General features: G+C 42.6%; 1 long non-coding RNA gene across 1 annotated transcript; it reads left to right on the top strand.

The window, feature by feature from the left end:
* The first annotated feature begins 7,027 nt into the window (after positions 1–7,027).
* Positions 7,028–14,852, top strand: LOC142537654 (uncharacterized). Its single transcript, XR_012818562.1, has 3 exons — positions 7,028–7,093; positions 14,230–14,273; positions 14,761–14,852. It is a non-coding gene; the product is annotated as an uncharacterized LOC142537654 (long non-coding RNA).
* Positions 14,853–18,224: the final 3,372 nt, after the last annotated feature.

Genomic DNA, 18,224 nt, shown 5'->3' with positions numbered 1-18,224 from the left:
TCGGAGTCATGATTAAATTCGAAGTCGTTAGACGTAATTGTCGCATTTTCAAACTTAATTGCATAGTTTGGTCAAGTATAAGTTATTGCATATTTTCTTGGTATTTAGGTTGCAGCGAGCATGGGAACGATCCAATCCAGTTGGTAAAATACAGGATATTTTCATTATGCCATTTAATTATATTACGTGCAAGAAAATAGAAAATACTTATTTTTGAGATTTATGCGATATGGCTTGTGGTCAATTCACTATTATGGGAGCATTATTTTATACGGTCGCCAGTGACCGATCAGTTCAGTTTGGTACCACCCGGTCGCCAGTGACCGGTCAGCTCAGTTCAGTTTGATACTCCCCGGTAGCCAGTTACCGATCAGTTCAGTTCAGTGCAGGGGCCACAGGCGTAGACCATAATCTCCACAGAAAATTTTTTACCAGTTATTTCAGTACAGGGCTCCAAGGAGCAAACATTTTTACTATGACTTTCAGTTCAGTTATACACGTATTATAATTGCTCAGTACAAGTTATTTTAAGTATGCCTCATGACATGATATTTTATCCATGCAAATTACATTTTTTTCGTTACCTATGATATTTGCATGCTGAGTCTTTAGGCTCACTAGACTTGATTGTTGTAGGTACTGATGAGGCCAGGGCCGAGGGCGGACCAGTGAGCCAGCTTGGGTCGGCAGTAGTGGCACCCGAGGACCTCAGTTTCAGCACTTGCCATTTTTTTTATGCTCAGATTTTATCAGCTGTTGAATATTTTGAAATTGTTATTTTCGGCAAACTTTATTTTCTTCCGCTGCTATGTTTTAAACATTGAACTTGAGTTATCAGTTGATTTTATGAATGAGGCACTCCATTTATTTTAAAAAGAAAATTTTTAATTTTCCGCAAATTTTCAAGCAAGGAGTTTTAGGGTCATTACAATTGGTATCAGAGCGGTGGTTCTGTATAGGGTTACATTACTACTGACCACGAGAAGCTCACGCCACGCCTTCGGTCTGTAAGTTTTACATTTCAACATTTTATTTAAAGCATGAATTATTTTGTCAGCATGCTTCCATGAAATAATTTCGACCAGATTTTCAGTATTTCAGTGTTCATAAAAAATAATTATGGAATTATGCATGTTAGTTACGTATGGTTATGTTGGAACATAGTATGCCCCCTAGACGTCAAGTAGGACGCCCGAGAAGTAGTGGTGAGCACCGTAGCGAGGACGATGACGATCAGAGACAAGAGAGGCAGACACCTCCTCCTCCTCCACCTCCACCACCGCCCCCACCTGACATGAGTGCCCAGATGCTAGCTGGGATGACGCAGTTCTTCGCACAGTTTGCGGGGAATAATGCTGTGGTGACTAGGCCGACAGGGCCCGAGGCTGTTTACGAGCGATTCATGAAGATGCGTCCGAAGGAGTTCTCTGGGACGTCTGACCCCATGATTGTCGAGGGATGGATCAAATCCCTCGAGGTCATCTTCGAGTTTATGGAGCTGGGAGACGAAACCGAATCCGATGTGCCACCTATCTGTTCACTGGAGACGCCCGCTTATGGTGGGAAGGAGCGTCGGTAGCCCTGACCTTGGCTACACTGTCATGGACACGCTTCACGGAGGTTTTCTACTCCAAATATTTTGTCGAGGAAGTGCGCACCAGGTTGACCACTGAGTTCATGAGCCTGAGACAGGAAGACATGACGGTTACGGAGTTCATCCGTAAGTTCGAGAGGGGCTGTCATTTTGTGCCCCTGATCGCAATGATGCCAAAGCCAAGTTGATGCATTTCCTGGTGGATCTACGGCCGATCTTGCGCCGGGATGTTAGGGTGTCTGATCCTGCTACTTATGAGATTGCTGTCTCCAAAGCCCTAGCCGCAGAGCAGGATCTGCGGGATATCGAGAGGGATCGCCAGGGCAAGCGCCCAGTCCAGGTACCACACCGCCCTCCTCCTCATCAGCATCAGCAGCAGAACAAGAGGCCTTTTCATGGACCGCCTAGAAACAGAGGCCAGCAGCGGGGACGCCCAGCCCCGAGGACTTATGAGCACCCAGTCTGTCCCAAGTGCTCACGCCGCCATCCTGGAGCATGTATGTCTGGCTCAGGAAAGTGTTTTAAGTGTGGCAGTCCAGACCACATGTTGCTGCAGTGCCCTCAGAGGAATCTGCCTACGCAAGGCATAGTTTTTGCTCTCCATGCCGCGGAAACCAACCCGGAGACTATGTTGTTGACAGGTACCTTTAAACTTTAAGTTATTATTTGAATTTCCGTGTTTTGGGAATAAGGATTAAGATTGAACTTAGAACTGTGATAAGATTGCATGCTCTACTCTATAGTATTTTGGAGATTTAAGTTAGAAGAACTTTGACCATTGCATGTCTATAAGTTTAGTTCTTGTAGCTACTGGATTCAACTTAGAGCTCCGCTCTTTCAGGGAGAATTTTTATATCTGGTTCCGCTACCAAGGCCTTGATAGATTCAGGGGCCACTCACTCGTTTATTTCGGAGGTCTTTGCAAACTTTCTCAAGATCAAAACCATTGGGCTAGACATAGCCTCTTCAGTAGTGTTGCCATCAGGCGAGGAGATGGTAGCCACCAATGTTATCCGAGATTTAGACCTTGAGCTGCACGGTAATCTTGTTTATGCGGATCTGATTGTGCTACCGATGCCGGAATTTGACATTATCCTAGGGATGGACTGGCTATTGAGGAACAGAGTGTTGATAGACTTCCAGCGGAGATCTGTTCTTGTCCGACCGCCTGGAATGGAGCAGTTCTTATTTGAGCCGGACAGGTACTTTCCTTTACCGCGCATTATTCCTTATGTTCAGGCCAGGAAGCTCATGCATAGAGGGTGTCGGGCATTTCTAGCGACCTTTTTATCTGTCCCCGAGGAACCCAGCCAGTCAGCCTCAGATGTTCCGATTGTCAGAGATTTCTTAGACGTTTTTCCCGAAGATGTCTCTGGTATGCCACCCGAGAGAGAGGTGGAGTTTTCCATTGAGCTTATGCCAGGTACGGCTCCGATATCCAAAGCGCCGTACCGACTAGCACCGACAGAGATGGCAGAGCTTAAAAGCAGATTCAGGAACTTCTCGACAAGAAGTTCATTCGCCCGAACTTTTCACCATGGGGCGCGCCGGTCTTATTTGTGAAAAAGAAGGATGGCTCGATGAGGCTTTGCATTGACTATCGGGAGTTAAACAGGGTTACAATGAAGAATAAATACCCACTTCCGAGGATTGAGGATCTGTTTGACCAATTGCAGGGAGCTTCGATTTTCTCCAAGATTGATCTGCGCTCTGGTTATCACCAGTTGAGGGTGAGAGATGCTGATGTTTCCAAGACTGCTTTTAGGACTCGTTATGGCCACTACGAGTTCCTTGTGATGCCGTTCGGACTGACGAATGCGCCAGCGATCTTCATGGATCTCATGAATCGCGTATTTCAGCCATACCTCGACCAGTTTGTGATAGTGTTCAAAGATGACATTCTCGTCTACTCCAAGAGTCGGGAGGAGCACAGCAGACATCTGACCACAGTGTTGCAGACATTGCAGAAGCACAAATTATTCGCAAAGTTCAGTAAATGCGAATTCTGGTTAGAGAAGGTGGCGTTCTTAGGCCACATCGTTTCTAGCAGTGGTATTGAGGTAGACCCAGCAAAAGTTGCAGCAGTCAGAGATTGGGTTGTGCCTCAGAATGCATCAGAGATCCGCAGTTTTCTTGGCTTAGCAGGATATTATCGGAAGTTCATTAAGGGATTCTCTTCGATTGCAGTTCTACTCACAGCACTGACCAAGAGAATGTGAAATTTGTTTGGAGCGAGGAGTGTCAGAAGAGCTTCGATACTTTGAAGCAAGCTCTTATCTCAGCACCAGTTTTGGCCGTGCCGTCAGGGTCCGGTGAGTTTGTTCTTTATACCGATGCTTCGAAGCTCTGTCTTGGCGCAGTATTGATGCAATATGGGAAGGTGATATCTTATGCTTCTAGACAGCTGAAGACTCATGAGAAGAACTACCCTACCCATAATCTAGAATTGGCGGCCGTAGTTTTCGCCTTGAAGATTTGGAGGCACTATCTGTATGGAGAGAAATTCCAGATCTTTACCGACCACAAGAGCCTCAAGTATTTCTTTACGCAGAAGGAGCTGAACATGCGTGAGAGGCGTTGGTTGGAGCTTGTGAAAGACTACGATTGTGACATTAGCTACCACCCGGGTAAAGCTAATGTAGTTGCAGATGCATTGAGCAGAAAAGTCGCAGTGATGGCTCATTTGACGATTCAAAAACCTCTTCAGTTTGAGATACAAAGGTTTGATCTCGAGACTTATCCTCGAGGTAGAGTTCCTCGTCTATCTACCTTGACCATTCAGTCTTCCCTTTTGGACCGTATTCGCAGTGGTCAGTCAGTAGATGAGCAATTGGCACAGTGGAAGAAGAGAGATGAAGCCAAGGGCAGTGTCTTATTCAGTCAGTGATGGTATTGTGAGATACCGAGACAGGATATGGGTTCCTAGCAGTGATTCTATCCGAGCAGATATCTTATCAGAAGCCCATACGTCGCCGTACTCTATTCATCCAGGGAGTACGAAGATGTACAAAGATCTGCAGCTATTGTATTGGTGGCCTGGTATGAAGAAGGACATCAGACGTTTTGTGTCCGAGTGTCTGACCTGCCAGTTAGTGAAGGCCGAGCATCGGAGACCAGCAGGTTTGCTCAAGCCTCTCCCTATTCCCGAGTGGAAGTGGGAGAATGTTACCATGGACTTTGTGACCGGATTGCCGAGGTCAGCCAGAGGATCGAATGCTATCTGGGTGATTGTAGATCGTCTTACCAAATCAGCGCACTTCTTGCCTATTAAGACGACTTTCACCATGGTTCAGTATGCAGAGCTGTATATCCCAGAGATAGTCTGACTCCATGGTATTCCAGTTTCAATCGTATCTGACAGAGATCCCAGATTTACTTCCTCATTTTGGAAGAGTTTGCATTCGACTTTGGGTACGAAGTTGCTGTTTAGCACAGCTTTCCATCCGCAGACAGATGGGCAGTCAGAGCGAGTTATTCAGATCTTAGAGGATCTTCTCCGTGCTTGCGTCATTGATTTCTCAGGGAGTTGGGAGTCGAACTTGCCATTGGTTGAGTTCACCTATAACAACAGCTTCCAGTCTTCTATGGTATGGCTCCGTATGAAGCACTGTATGGCCGCAAGTGCAGATCTCCTGTTCATTGGGATGAAGTAGGAGAGAGAACAGAGTTGGGTCCAGAGATTGTTCAAGAGGCGGCAGATGTAGTAGTCATGATCCGTGATAGGATGAGGACTGCTCAGAGTCGACAGAAGAGTTATGCCGATCAGCGGAGGAGAGATTTAGAGTTTGCAGTGGGCGATCATGTCTTTGTGAAAGTGGCACCTATGAAGGGTGTCATGAGATTTGGGAGAAAGAAGCTCAGTCCGAGATTCATTGGATCGTTTGAGATCCTCGACAGAGTTGGGACTTGCCTATCGTGTGGCTCTTCCGCCGAATCTGGCCGGAGTACACAATGTCTTTCACGTCTCCATGCTGAGAAAGTACATAGCGAACCCTTCGCATGTGCTGAACTTTGAGCCGTTGCAACTTACTCCGAACCTGTCTTATGAGGAGAGACCAGTGCAGATCCTAGACCGGCAGGAGAAGAAACTTCGGAACAAGTTGGTTAAGCGAGTCAAAGTCAAATGGCTCAACCATTCAGAGGAGGAAGCTACGTGGGAGTCTGAGCCGGAGATGAAAGTCGATACCCTGAGTTATTCGGTGAGTTCTAATTTCGAGGACGAAATTTCTTTTAAGGGGGGAAGGATTGTAGAACCCGTAAATCAGTCTACGTATAAGCCATGCATAATTCTAGATTTTTAAAATTAAATTGACTTCATTGCATGATTATTTAATGCATTTCTTTGAAGTTAATTATTTTATTATTTCATTGCAGTAGTTTGATTTTTCAGTTATTTCAGTGATGCCGGACTGGAGTTGGAGTTTTGAGATAGAATTTAAGATTCGAGAAATATTTCCAGAAGTTAATTTAGCTAGCAAGTAAGTTCATTTAAGTTAAAAATGATGTTTTGAGGATTTAATTTAATTACTTTAGGTGATTTAAGTTCCAATAATTAAGGGTTAATTCACTAAATTATTTAAAGGATTAGTGAGGCTTTTAAGGGTTATTAATTTACTAGATAATCAACATTTTCCCTCCATTTATTAGTGAATTTTCGGCCCCCCTTAGTTGCTAGATTATCCCTTGCCAACCCAACACATTTGACCCTTTCTTTGTATTTAATTAGGATAATTCTTTTATTTTTGGGAGCACCATTTAATTAATGATCAACCTTATCCTCACCTAGTCTAGATGGTAATGGATCGGCCACCTCACCCCAACATGCACCAACAAATCATTTGATATCAAACTAGAATTCAAAATTCAAAAGAATGGTAGACTTGGTCACCCTTTGTATCCCTTTATTATGGGATCTCCCCTCACTCCCCCAACCACTTAATCCCCTCCTCCATCACCGAAATCAGCATCCATTTCAGATTAAAAATCGTGACCTTCACAGCCTAGAACAAGAGAGAAAAGTCGAGAGCAAGAAAGAAAAGGAAAGAAGCGCTCCACCTCCTCCGCGCCGAGTCGTCGTATTCTTTTCGTTTTTATTTCAAACGATAACCAAGGCATGTCTAGATTCTTTCAAACCTCAATCAAGTCATATTAGCAATTATTTTTCAGTATGTGATCATGTTTTATCAAGAAAAAAATCGAGATGCATGTCCAAATATTTTCGAAACCATGGTGCAGATTTTTTTGACTTTCCTTGGCAAGCTTCACGTTTCCTCTTGTTTAGTGGTTTTAGGTCAATGGTTCGACTCCAGGCTCCCAAGGCGATATCTAGACACGTAATAGGGTGCATTAGGACCATGTTGGTCCATTCAAATCAGCCCCATGCATGATGGAACCGAAAATGACAGCATTCCTCCACTGCCATTTTGTGCTTCGAAATTTCAGATTTTTCTGTCAAGGGATTGAATCTGATCTTGGCTACCCCAAGGGTCTATAGCCATGGTTAGATCACTCCCCTAGCATTTCTAAGACGTGACTGAGTCACCCTTTTGGTGGCTTGGTCCATGGCTCATCGTTTTTACATAAAACATCAAGAACAGCCCCCTCCCCTCTCGGCCCCTTCGGTTTTGACAGCACATGTACTTCGAGTTGGTTGGTTTGGTGTGGATCTTGGCCTATGGCCCTTAGCCACGGTTCATACCATGCCCCTAGATGTCTAGATCGTGCCATGGTCAATCAATGGCCACTGGAACGAGTCGAGACAGCAAGCGAAGCACAACACCACACACGCACGCATGAGGGCCCTCGGTAAGAGCTTTTGGTTGGTAGCTGGAATGGTGAGGATTGTGGCTGGCCTAGGGCCCTTAGCCATGGTTCAAATAATTTCTTGGGATGGTAAGAGTCTCTGTAGGTGGTTCACGCACCAATGGCCGGTAGTCTCGAAAACAACACAAGATACGCGATGGTATAGCTGCTGGAAATTTACAGTAAGTTGCTGTGTTGGTTCGGAGGCTCGTTTGAGTCTTGGTTGGCGTTTTGCCTGTGGCCTTGGACTGGAAAGTGCCTCATCAAGTTAGGAAGGTCGTGTTTTTGACCGTTTGATTCGGATCATTTTTGAGGTCGTACGAGAATTTACGGTGCGATGTGCCAAATTGACTCTCGAAAGAGCGTTTCTTGTTTTGGCCTCCATTTCACCTAGATTTCGACTCTCATCATTTTAGGAGCATTAGTTCATAATTTTAAGCGTATTTTAATCATGACTATACGTCGGTTCAGTGTCGGTTCGGGTTGGTTCGGAGTCATGATTAAATACGAAGTCGTTAGACGTAATTGTCGCATTTTCAAACTTAATTGCATAGTTTGGTCAAGTATAAGTTATTGCATATTTTCTTGGTATATTTAGGTTGCAACGAGCCTGGGAACGATCCAATCCAGTTGGTAAAAATACAGGATATTTTCATTATGCCATTTAATTATATTACGTCATGAAAATAGAAAATACTTATTTTTGAGATTTGTGCGATATGGCTTGTGGTCAATTCACTATTATGGGAGCATTATTTTATACGGTCGCCAGTGACCGATCAGTTGTTTGGTACCACCCGGTCGCCAGTGACCGGTCAGCTCAGTTCAGTTTGATACTCCCCGGTAGCCAGTTACCGATCAGTTCAGTTCTGTGCAGGGACCACAGGTGTAGACCATAATCTCAACAGAAAATTTTTACCAGTTATTTCAGTACAGGGCTCCAAGGAGCAAACATTTTTACTATGACTTTCAGTTCAGTTATGCACGTATTATAATTGCTCAGTACAAGTTATTTTAAGTATGCCTCATGACATGATATTTTATCCATGCAAATTACATTTTTTTCTCGTTACCTATGATATTTGCATGCTGAGTCTTTAGGCTCACTAGACTTGATTGTTGTAGGTACTGATGAGGCCAGGGCCGAGGGCGGGACCAGTGAGCCAGCTTGGGTCGGCAGTAGTGGCACCCGAGGACCTCAGTTTCAGCACTTGCCATTTTTTTTATGCTCAGACCTTTTATCAGCTATTGAATATTTTGAAATTGTTATTTTCGACAAACTTTATTTTCTTCCGCTGCTATGTTTTAAACATTGAACTTGAGTTATCAGTTGATTTTATGAATGAGGCACTCCATTTATTTTAAAAAAAAATTTTTAATTTTCGCAAATTTTCAAGCAAGGAGTTTCGGGCCTCGACATTCTCGGTTCCTTTTTTATCTTTGATCACAATGTCAAATTCTTGGAGCAACAAAATCCATCGTATCAGTCGTGGCTTTGCATCCTGTTTGGTCAACAAATATCTAATAGCAGAATGATCAGTAAACACAATAGTCGTTGATCCAATCAAATAAGAACGAAATTTATCTAATGCAAATATTACAGCAAGTAGTTTTTTTCAGTTGTGGAGTAGTTCATTTGAGCATTATTTAAAGTTCTACTTGCATAATATATCACGTAAGGCTTACCGTTTCTTCTTTGACCCAGTACTTCACCGACTGCATAATCCCTCGCATCGCACATGATTTCAAATGGTAAAGACCAATCAGGAGGTTGCATGATAGGAGCTGATGTTAAATGTCGAACGATTTTATCAAAAGCATTTTGACATTCTTAAGTCCACTCAAATGCAGTGTCTTTTGTTAAGAGGTTACGAATGGGTTTAGAGATTGAACTAAAGTCCTTTATAAACCTCCTATAAATCCAGCATGTCCCAAAAATGAGCGAATTTCTTTAATGGTTTTTTGAGGGGGTAAATTGGCAATGACATCAACTTTGGCTTTATCAACTTCAATTCCATGAGATGACACGACATGTCCCAAAAAAATCCCAGAAGTAATCATGTAATGACATTTTTCCCAATTTAAAGTAAGATCTTTTTCCTCGCATCTTTTTAAAACTTTTTCCAAATTTTCAAGACAATTATCAAATGTATTCCCAAAAACAGTTAAATCATTCATGAAAATCTCCAAATAATTTTCAACCATATCACTAAAAATTCTTAGCATACATCTTTGAAATGTTGTGGGGCATTGCATAATCCAAATGGCATCCTTCTAAATGAAATGTTCCAAAAGGACATGTAAATGTAGTTTTATCTTGATCTTCTAGTGCAATGGGAATTTGATAATAACCTGAATATCCATCAAGAAAACAGTAGTATGGATGACCTGCTACTCTTTCTAAAATTTGATCCAAAAATGGTAATGGAAAATGATTTTTTCTAGTGGCGTCATTTAATTTTCTATAATCAATACACATCCGCCAACTATATGGGACTCGACTTGTTAACAATTCACCTTTTTCATTTTTATCAATGTGATGCCAGATTTTTTTGGAACTACTTGTGTTGGGCTTACCCACTTACTATCAGAAATAGGGTAGATAATCCCGACATCAAGTAGTTTGAGAACTTCAGTTTTCACAACATCTTTCATGTGTGTATTTAATCTCCTTTGTGGTTGTTGAGATGTTTTTGCATTTTCTTCTAAGTGAATTTTGTGAGTGCAAATTAGTGGATTAATGCCCTTGAGATCTTTTAGTGTCCAACCAATTGCATTTTTATGTCTTCTAAGCATATCAACTAATTTACCTTCCTGATCACTTGCTAGTTTGGAAGAAATTACCACCGGATATGTTTCATCTTCTCCAAGAAATGCATACTTCAATTCTTCTGGCAAGGGTTTTAACTCCAATATGGGTGGTTCGTCTTTGTTCTCATATTTTGCCTCAAATTATTCCTCTGATCCTGGTAACGAGTGATACCTGATAAAATCATTAAGATCAATTTCAATATTTTCTTTAACAGTTTCAATTGAACAAATATCTAATTGATCACGAGCACTCCCTTCTTGAATGTTTTCTTCCACAAGAGTTTCAATAAGATTTTCATCTTCACTTTCATCTCCTTTGTCATGTGGTTGCTTACAAAGATTAAAAACATTAAGCTCCAAGGTCATGTTACCAAATGACAACTTCATTATTCCATTCCTGTAATTTATAAGAGCATTAGAGTTGCTAAAAATGGACGACACAGAATTATAGGAATTGCTTTACAAGCTTCGATAGGTTGTGTATCTAAAACTATGAAATCGACAGGATATACAAAATTATCAACTTGGACCAACACGTCTTCTACCATACCTCTTGGCACTTTAACAGATCTATCGGCAAGTAAAAGTGTTACCGAAGTAGATTTTAACTCGCCTAGATTGAGTTCTTGATAAACTGAATATGGAAGTAAATTCACACTAGCTCCAAGATAAGCAAGGCTTTCTTAATCTTTTGTTCTCCAATAATACATGAAATAGTAGGAAAACCAGGGTCTTTGTATTTCAAATTATTATTATTTTGAATGATTGCACTTACTTGTTCGGCTAAAAATGCTTTCTTTTTCACATTCAATTTTCTTTTACATTGCACAAGTCTTTCAAAATTTGGCATATGATGGTACCTGTTTTATTGCATCTATTAAAGGAATATTAACTTTTACTTGTTTTAAAATATCATATATATCAGAATTCAAATTTGATTTTTTTGTATTTTTCAATGCATGAGGGAATGGTGGTGACACTGTCTGTTGAACCTCCTCTTCGCAAGTTATGGGTTCCACTTCCTTACCCTTTGGAGTTGATTGATCATCATCTTCACAAGGTTCAAGAATGGATTTTTCCACAACCTTACCACTTCGAAGGGTAATGACAGATTTTACCTGATCCATCAGTTGAGTTCCAGAAGTTCCAGTTTGTGATGATGATCCTTGGGATTAGGCTGTGGTTGTGAAGGAAATTTACCTTTTTCATGAACATTAAGTGCAGATGCAAATTTAGCAAGAGTATCTTTCAAATCTGTCATGGTTTGAGCAGTTTGAGTATTATAGACTCTTGCTTTGCAATGAAAGAATTCAATATCTTCCAAGTTCCTTTTAGGTGGAGGAACATAGTGTGCATAATTTTGAAAATTTTGTTGATTTTGGAAATGTGGTTGTGAAAATTGTGCAGCATTATTATTCCTCCAACTAAAATTTGGATGATTTCGCCAACCTGGATTGTAATTTTGAGAAAATGGTTCAAAATTTGGCCTTTTGAAATTGTTCAAAACATTGGCTTGTTCATGGAGACATTCTTTAAAGAGGGCAAAGTGGGACAATCTTTTGTAGAGTGATCACTTGTATCACGATGTGACACGCAATTTCTTGAACAGATTTTAATTGACCATTCTTTTTCAATTCAAGTGCCTCAACTTTTCTCGCCATAGATGTAAATCTAGCTTGGAGATCATGTTCATCTTTGAGGGTGTACATACCTCCACCAGATGTGGGAGATTGAATCTTCTTTGATTGTTCGATTGTACCTATAGTGTCCCAATTTTGAGCATTTTCAGCTAATCTAGATACTCAATTGCCTTTTGGATCTTTATCTTCAAATGTTCCATTACACATAATTTAGAACCCGTAAATCAGTAGACGTATAAGCCATGCATAATTCTAGATTTTTAAAATTTAGTTGACTTCATCGCATGATTATTTTAAATGCATTTGTTTGAAGTTAATTATTTTATTATTTCATTGCAGTGGTTTGATTTTTATCATTTCAGTTATTTCAGTGACGGACTGGAGTTGGAGTTTTGAGATAGAATTTAGGATTTGAGAAATATTTCCAGAAGTTAATTTAGCTAGCAAGTAAGTTAATTTAAGTTAATAAGGAGATTTGGGGATTTATTTATGCAACTTGAGGTGAGTAGAAAATAAGCTCATTTGAGTTACTTAATTAAGGATTTATTCAATAAATTAATTAAGGGATTAGTGAGGCTTTTTAGAGTTGTTAATCTAGTAAATAAACAACACTCCACATTCATTTTATTAGTAGATTTCGGCCACCCCTTGGTTACTAGAGGATTCAATTGCCAACTCATCAACTTTGACCATTTCTTTGCATGTAATTAGTAGGATAAATCTAGGATTTTTGGGAGCACCATGTAATTAATTAGTGGACATATCCTAGTCTAGAAACAAGAGAGAAATCGGCCACTATACTCTAGAATCACCCAAGAGATCATTTGATAGCAATCAAATTCAAATTCAAATGAATGAAGACTTGGTCTTGATATGATCCTTATATCTTGCACCATCCTCCTCACCCCTCATAACCACTCCATCACTCCCTCCCCACCGAAATCAGACCCCTTTTCAGTAGAAAAAACGTGAGTAATAGCTAGGGAGAAAGGGAGAAAAATCGAGAACTAGAAAGAACAAGAGTAGCGATCCACCTCCTCCGTGCCGCGTCGTTGTGGTTTCGCTCGTTTCTATTTCAAACGATAACCAGGCATGTCTAGATTTCTTTCAAACCTCAATCAAGTCATATTATCAATTATTTTTCAGTACATGATCATGTTTTATCATGCAAAAACCGAAATACATCATAGAATTTTCAGAAAATAATGCATGCAGATTTCGGCCCTTTCATGACAAGCTTCACGTTTTTCTGAGTTTTGTTGTTTCAGGTGATTGGTTCGATTCCAGGCTCCAAAGGCGACATCTATACACGTAATATGATGCATTAGGATCAGATTTGTCCGTTCATTCAAGCCCCTGGTTGCTGGAAATTCAGAAATGGACAGCAACCTCTCATTTGGTCCATTATGAGTTTCGAAATTCAGTTTTGATGGCAAGGAGGAAGGATCTGATCTTGGCTGCCCCAAGGGCCTATAGCCATGGTTAGATCACTCCCTAGCATGTCTAAGACGTGACTAAGTCGCCCTTTTGGTGGCTTGGTCCATGGCTCATCGGTTTTAATAAAAACATCACAGCAGCCCCATGTCCCTTCGGCCCCTTCAAATTTCAGCATATGCATTTCGGTTTTAGGTTGCTTGGTATGGATCTTGGTTGGCCTATGGCCCATAGCCACGGTTCATACCATGCTATTAGATGTCTAGATCGTGCCATGGTCAATCAAATGGCCACTGGAACGACGCAAGACATCGATCAAAGCAAAACACTACACACGCATGCACGTTGGTTCTCGGTTGGAGTTTCGGTTGAGTTATGGTGTGACGCGGATTGTGGCTGGCCTAGGGCCTTAGCCATGGTTCAAATCACTCCTTGGGATGTTGGTAAGAGTCTCTGATCGGTGGTTCACGCCTCCAATGGCCGGTAGTCTCGAAAACAACACAAGTTACGCAATGGTACAGTTGTGGAATTTTACAGCAAATTGCTGTGTCGGTTCGGTGGCTCGTTCGAGTTCTCGGTTGGCTTTTAGCCTATTGACTTGGACTGGACAGTGCCCTTTGAGTTGGTAAGGTCATGTTTTGACCGTTCGTGATTCGGATCATTTTTGAGGTCGTACGAGAATTTACGGTGCGATGTGCCAAATTGACTCGAAAGAGCGTTTCGTGTTTTGGCCTCTATTCCACCTAGATTTCGACCCTATCATTTTAGGAGCATTATTTTATGATTTTTCAGCGTATTTTAATCATGACTATACGTCGGTTCGGTGTCGGCTCAGGTTGGCTCGGAGTCATGATTAAATGCGAAGTCATTAGGCGTCATAGTCGCATCTTTTGAACTAAATTGCATAGTTGGTCAAGTTTAAGCTATTGCATATTTTACATGGCACAGTTAGGTTGCAGCGAGCCTGGGGACGATCCAATCCAATCCAGTTGGTAAAATTACGGGACATTTTCATTATGCCAGTTAATTATTACGTGCATTAAATAGAAAATGATTATTTTTGAGATTTATGCTATATGGCTTGTGGTTCATTCACTATGTGGGAGTATTATACGGTCGCCAGTGACCGCTCAGTTCAGTTTGGTACCACCCGGTCGCCAGTGACCGGCCAGCTCAGTTCAGTTTCAGCTCCCCGGTAGCCAGTTACCGATCAGTTCAGCTTAGTGCAGTGGCCACAGGCGTAAAACATAATATCAACAGAAAATTTTACCAGTTATTTCAGTACAGGCTCCAAGGAGCAAATTTTTTTTAGTGATTATCAGTTCAGTTTGCACGTATTATAATTGCTCAGTACAGATTATTTTCAGCATGCCTCAGGACAGGATATGTTATCTCATGCATATTTTAATTCAGATTTTTACTCGTTACTGCGATATATGCATGCTGAGTCTTTAGGCTCACTAGACTTGATTGTTGTAGGTACTGATGAGGCCAGGGCCGAGGGCGGGGACCAGTGAGCCAGCTTGGGTCGGCAGTAGTGGCACCCGAGGACCTCAGAGCAGCAGTTGTTATTTTATTCCGCAAACATTTTATCAGTCGTTGGATATTTTTAAATTGTGATTTTTGGCAAACTTTATTTTCTTCCGCTGTAATTTTTGAAATATTGAACTTGATTCACCAGTGATTTTATGAATTAGGTCATTTATGTTCTTTTAAAAAGAAAATTTTAATTTTCCGCAAATTTTCAAGCAAGAAGTTCTAGGGCACTTTACAATTGGTATCAGAGCCAGGTTCTGTATAGGGTTTCACTACTACTGACCGCGAGAAGCTCACGAAGCCACGTCTTCGGTCTGTAAGTTTTTCAGTTCATCATTTTGTCAGCATTTTAGTTAAAGCATGAATTATTTTGACAGCATGCTTCCATGAAATAATTTCAACCAGATTTTCAGTATTTCAGTGTTCATTCAAAATAAATTATGGAATTATGCATGTTAGTTACGTATGGGTTATGTTGGAACAGTATGCCCCCTAGACGCATTTTAGAGCGCAACAGAGAGAGGAGCCTCGCCGAGAGGACAGGGAGGAGCGTAGACCGGAGGGAGACCTACCACCTCCTCCACCACCCCCACCGGACATGAGTGCCCAGATGTTAGCTGGGATGGCACAGTTCTTCGCACAGTTTGCGGGGGACAATGCCGCAGCCGTAGCCGCAGCCGCAGCCAGGCGACAGGGCCCGAGGCTGTTTATGAGCGATTCATGAAGATGCGCCCGAAGGAATTCTCTGGGACATCTGACCCCATGGTTGCCGAGGGATGGATCAAATCCCTCGAGGTTATCTTCGAGTTTATGGAGCTGGGAGACGCAGACCGAGTCCGATGTGCCACCTACTGTTCACTGGAGACGCCCGCTTATGGTGGGAAGGAGCTTCGGTAGCCTTGACTTTGGCTACACTTTCATGGACCGCTTTACGGAAGTTTTCTACTCCAAGTATTTTGCTGAGGAGGTTCGCACCAGGCTGACCACCGAGTTCATGAGTCTGAGGCAGGGGGATATGACGGTTACGGAGTTCATCCGTAAGTTCGAGAGGGGCTGTCACTTTGTGCCCCTGATCGCGAATGATGCCAGAGCCAAGCTGATGCACTTCCTGGTGGGTTTATGGCCGATCTTGCGCCGGGATGTTAGGGTATCTGACCCTGCTACTTATGAGATTGCCGTCTCCAAGGCCTTAGCCGCAGAGCAGGATCTGCGGGATATCGAGAGGGATCGCCAGGGAAGCGCCCAGTCCAGGCACCGCACCGCCCTCCTCCTCATCAGCATCAGCAGCAGAATAAGAGGCTTTTCATGGACCGCCCAGGAACCGAGGCCAGCAGCAGCAGCAGCGGGGACGCCCAGCCCTGAGGACTCAGGAGCACCGTCTGTCCCAGGTGCTCACGTCGCCATCCTGGAGCATGCATGGCTGGCTCAGGAAAGTGTTTTAAGTGCGGCAGTCCAGACCACATGTTGCTGCAGTGCCCTCAGAGGAATCTGCCTACTCAGGGCAGAGTTTTTGCTCTCCATGCCGCGGAAACCAACCGAGACTATGTTGTTGACAGTACCTTTAAACTTTAAGTTATTATTTGAATTTCCGTGCTTTGGGAATAAGGATTAAGATTGAACTTAGAACTGTGATAGGATTGCATGCTCTACTCAGTAGTATTTTGGATTTAAGTTAGAAGAACTTTGACATTGAATGTCTATAAGTTTAGTTCTTGTAACTACTGGATTCAACTTAGAGCTCCGCTCTTTCAGGGAGAATTTTTATATCTGGTTCCGCTACCAAGGCCTTGATAGATTCAGGGGCCACTCACTCGTTTATTTCGGAGGTCTTTGCAAACTTTCTCAAGATCCAGACCATTGGGCTAGATACAGCCTTTTCAGTAGTGTTGCCGTCAGGCAAGGAGATGGCAGCTACAAACGTTATCCGAGATATAGACCTTGAGTTGCACGGTAAACTTGTTTATGCGGATCTGATTGTGCTACCGATGCCAATTTGACATCATCCTAGGGATGGACTGGCTATTGAGGAACAGAGTGTTGATAGAATTCCAGCGGAGATCTGTTCTTGTCCGACCGCCTGGAATGGAGCAGTTCTTATTTGAGCCGGACAGGTACTTTCCTTTACCGCGCATTATTCCTTATGTTCAGGCTAGGAAACTCATGCATAGAGGGTGTCGGGCATTTCTAGACCTTTTTATCTGTCCCCGAGGAACCCAGCCAGTCAGCCTCAGATGTTCCGATTGTCAGAGATTTCTTAGACGTTTTTCCCGAAGACGTCTCTGGTATGCCACCCGAGAGAGAGGTGGAGTTTTCCATTGAGCTTATGCCAGGTACGGCTCCGATATCCAAAGCGCCGTACCGATTAGCACCGACAGAGATGGCAGAGCTTAAGAAGAAGATTCAGGAACTCGACAAGGAGTTCATTCGCCCGAGCTTTTCCATGGGGCGCGCCGGTCTTATTTGTGAAAAAGAAGGATGGCTCGATGAGGCTTTGCATTGACTACGGGAGTTGAACAGGGTTACAGTGAAGAATAAATACCCACTTCCGAGGATTGAGGATCTGTTTGACCAGTTGCAGGGAGCTTCGATTTTCTCCAAGATTGATCTGCGTCTGGTTATCACCAGTTGAGGGTGAGAGATGCTGATGTTCCAAGACTGCTTTCAGGACTCGTTATGGCCACTACGAGTTCCTTGTGATGCCGTTCGGCTGACGAATGCGCCAGCGATCTTCATGGATCTCATGAATCGCGTATTTCAGCCATACCTCGACCAGTTTGTGATAGTGTTCATAGATGACATTCTCGTCTACTCCAAGAGTCGGGAGGAGCACAGCAGACATCTGACCACAGTGTTGCAGACATTGCAGAAGCACAAATTATTCGCAAAGTTCAGTAAATGCGAATTCTGGTTAGAGAAGGTGGCGTTCTTGGCCACATTGTTTAGCAGTGGTATTGAGGTAGACCCAGCAAAAGTTGCAGCAGTCAGAGATTGGGTTGTGCCTCAGAATGCATCCGAGATCCGCAGTTTTCTTGGGTTGGCAGGATATTACAGGAAGTTCATTCAGGGATTCTCATCCATTGTTGTTCCACTCACAGCACTGACCAAGAAAAATGTGAAATTTGTGTGGAGCGAGGAGTGTCAGAAGAGCTTCGATACTTTGAAGCAAGCTCTTATCTCAGCACCCGTTTTGGCTGTACCGTCAGGATCTGGTGAGTTTGTCCTTTATACCGATGCTTCGAAGCTTGGTTTAGGTGCAGTTTTGATGCAGCATGGGAGAGTGATAGCGTATGCTTCTCGACAGCTGAAAATCCATGAGAAGAATTACCCTACCCATGATCTGGAGTTAGCGGCCGTAGTTTTTGCTTTGAAGATTTGGAGGCACTATCTGTATGGAGAGAAGTTCAGAT

This window comes from Primulina tabacum, chromosome 2 (assembly GCF_025594145.1).
Source record: "Primulina tabacum isolate GXHZ01 chromosome 2, ASM2559414v2, whole genome shotgun sequence".
Lineage (NCBI taxonomy): Eukaryota > Viridiplantae > Streptophyta > Magnoliopsida > Lamiales > Gesneriaceae > Primulina > Primulina tabacum.
This window is presented reverse-complemented; position numbering and strand designations above follow the sequence as displayed.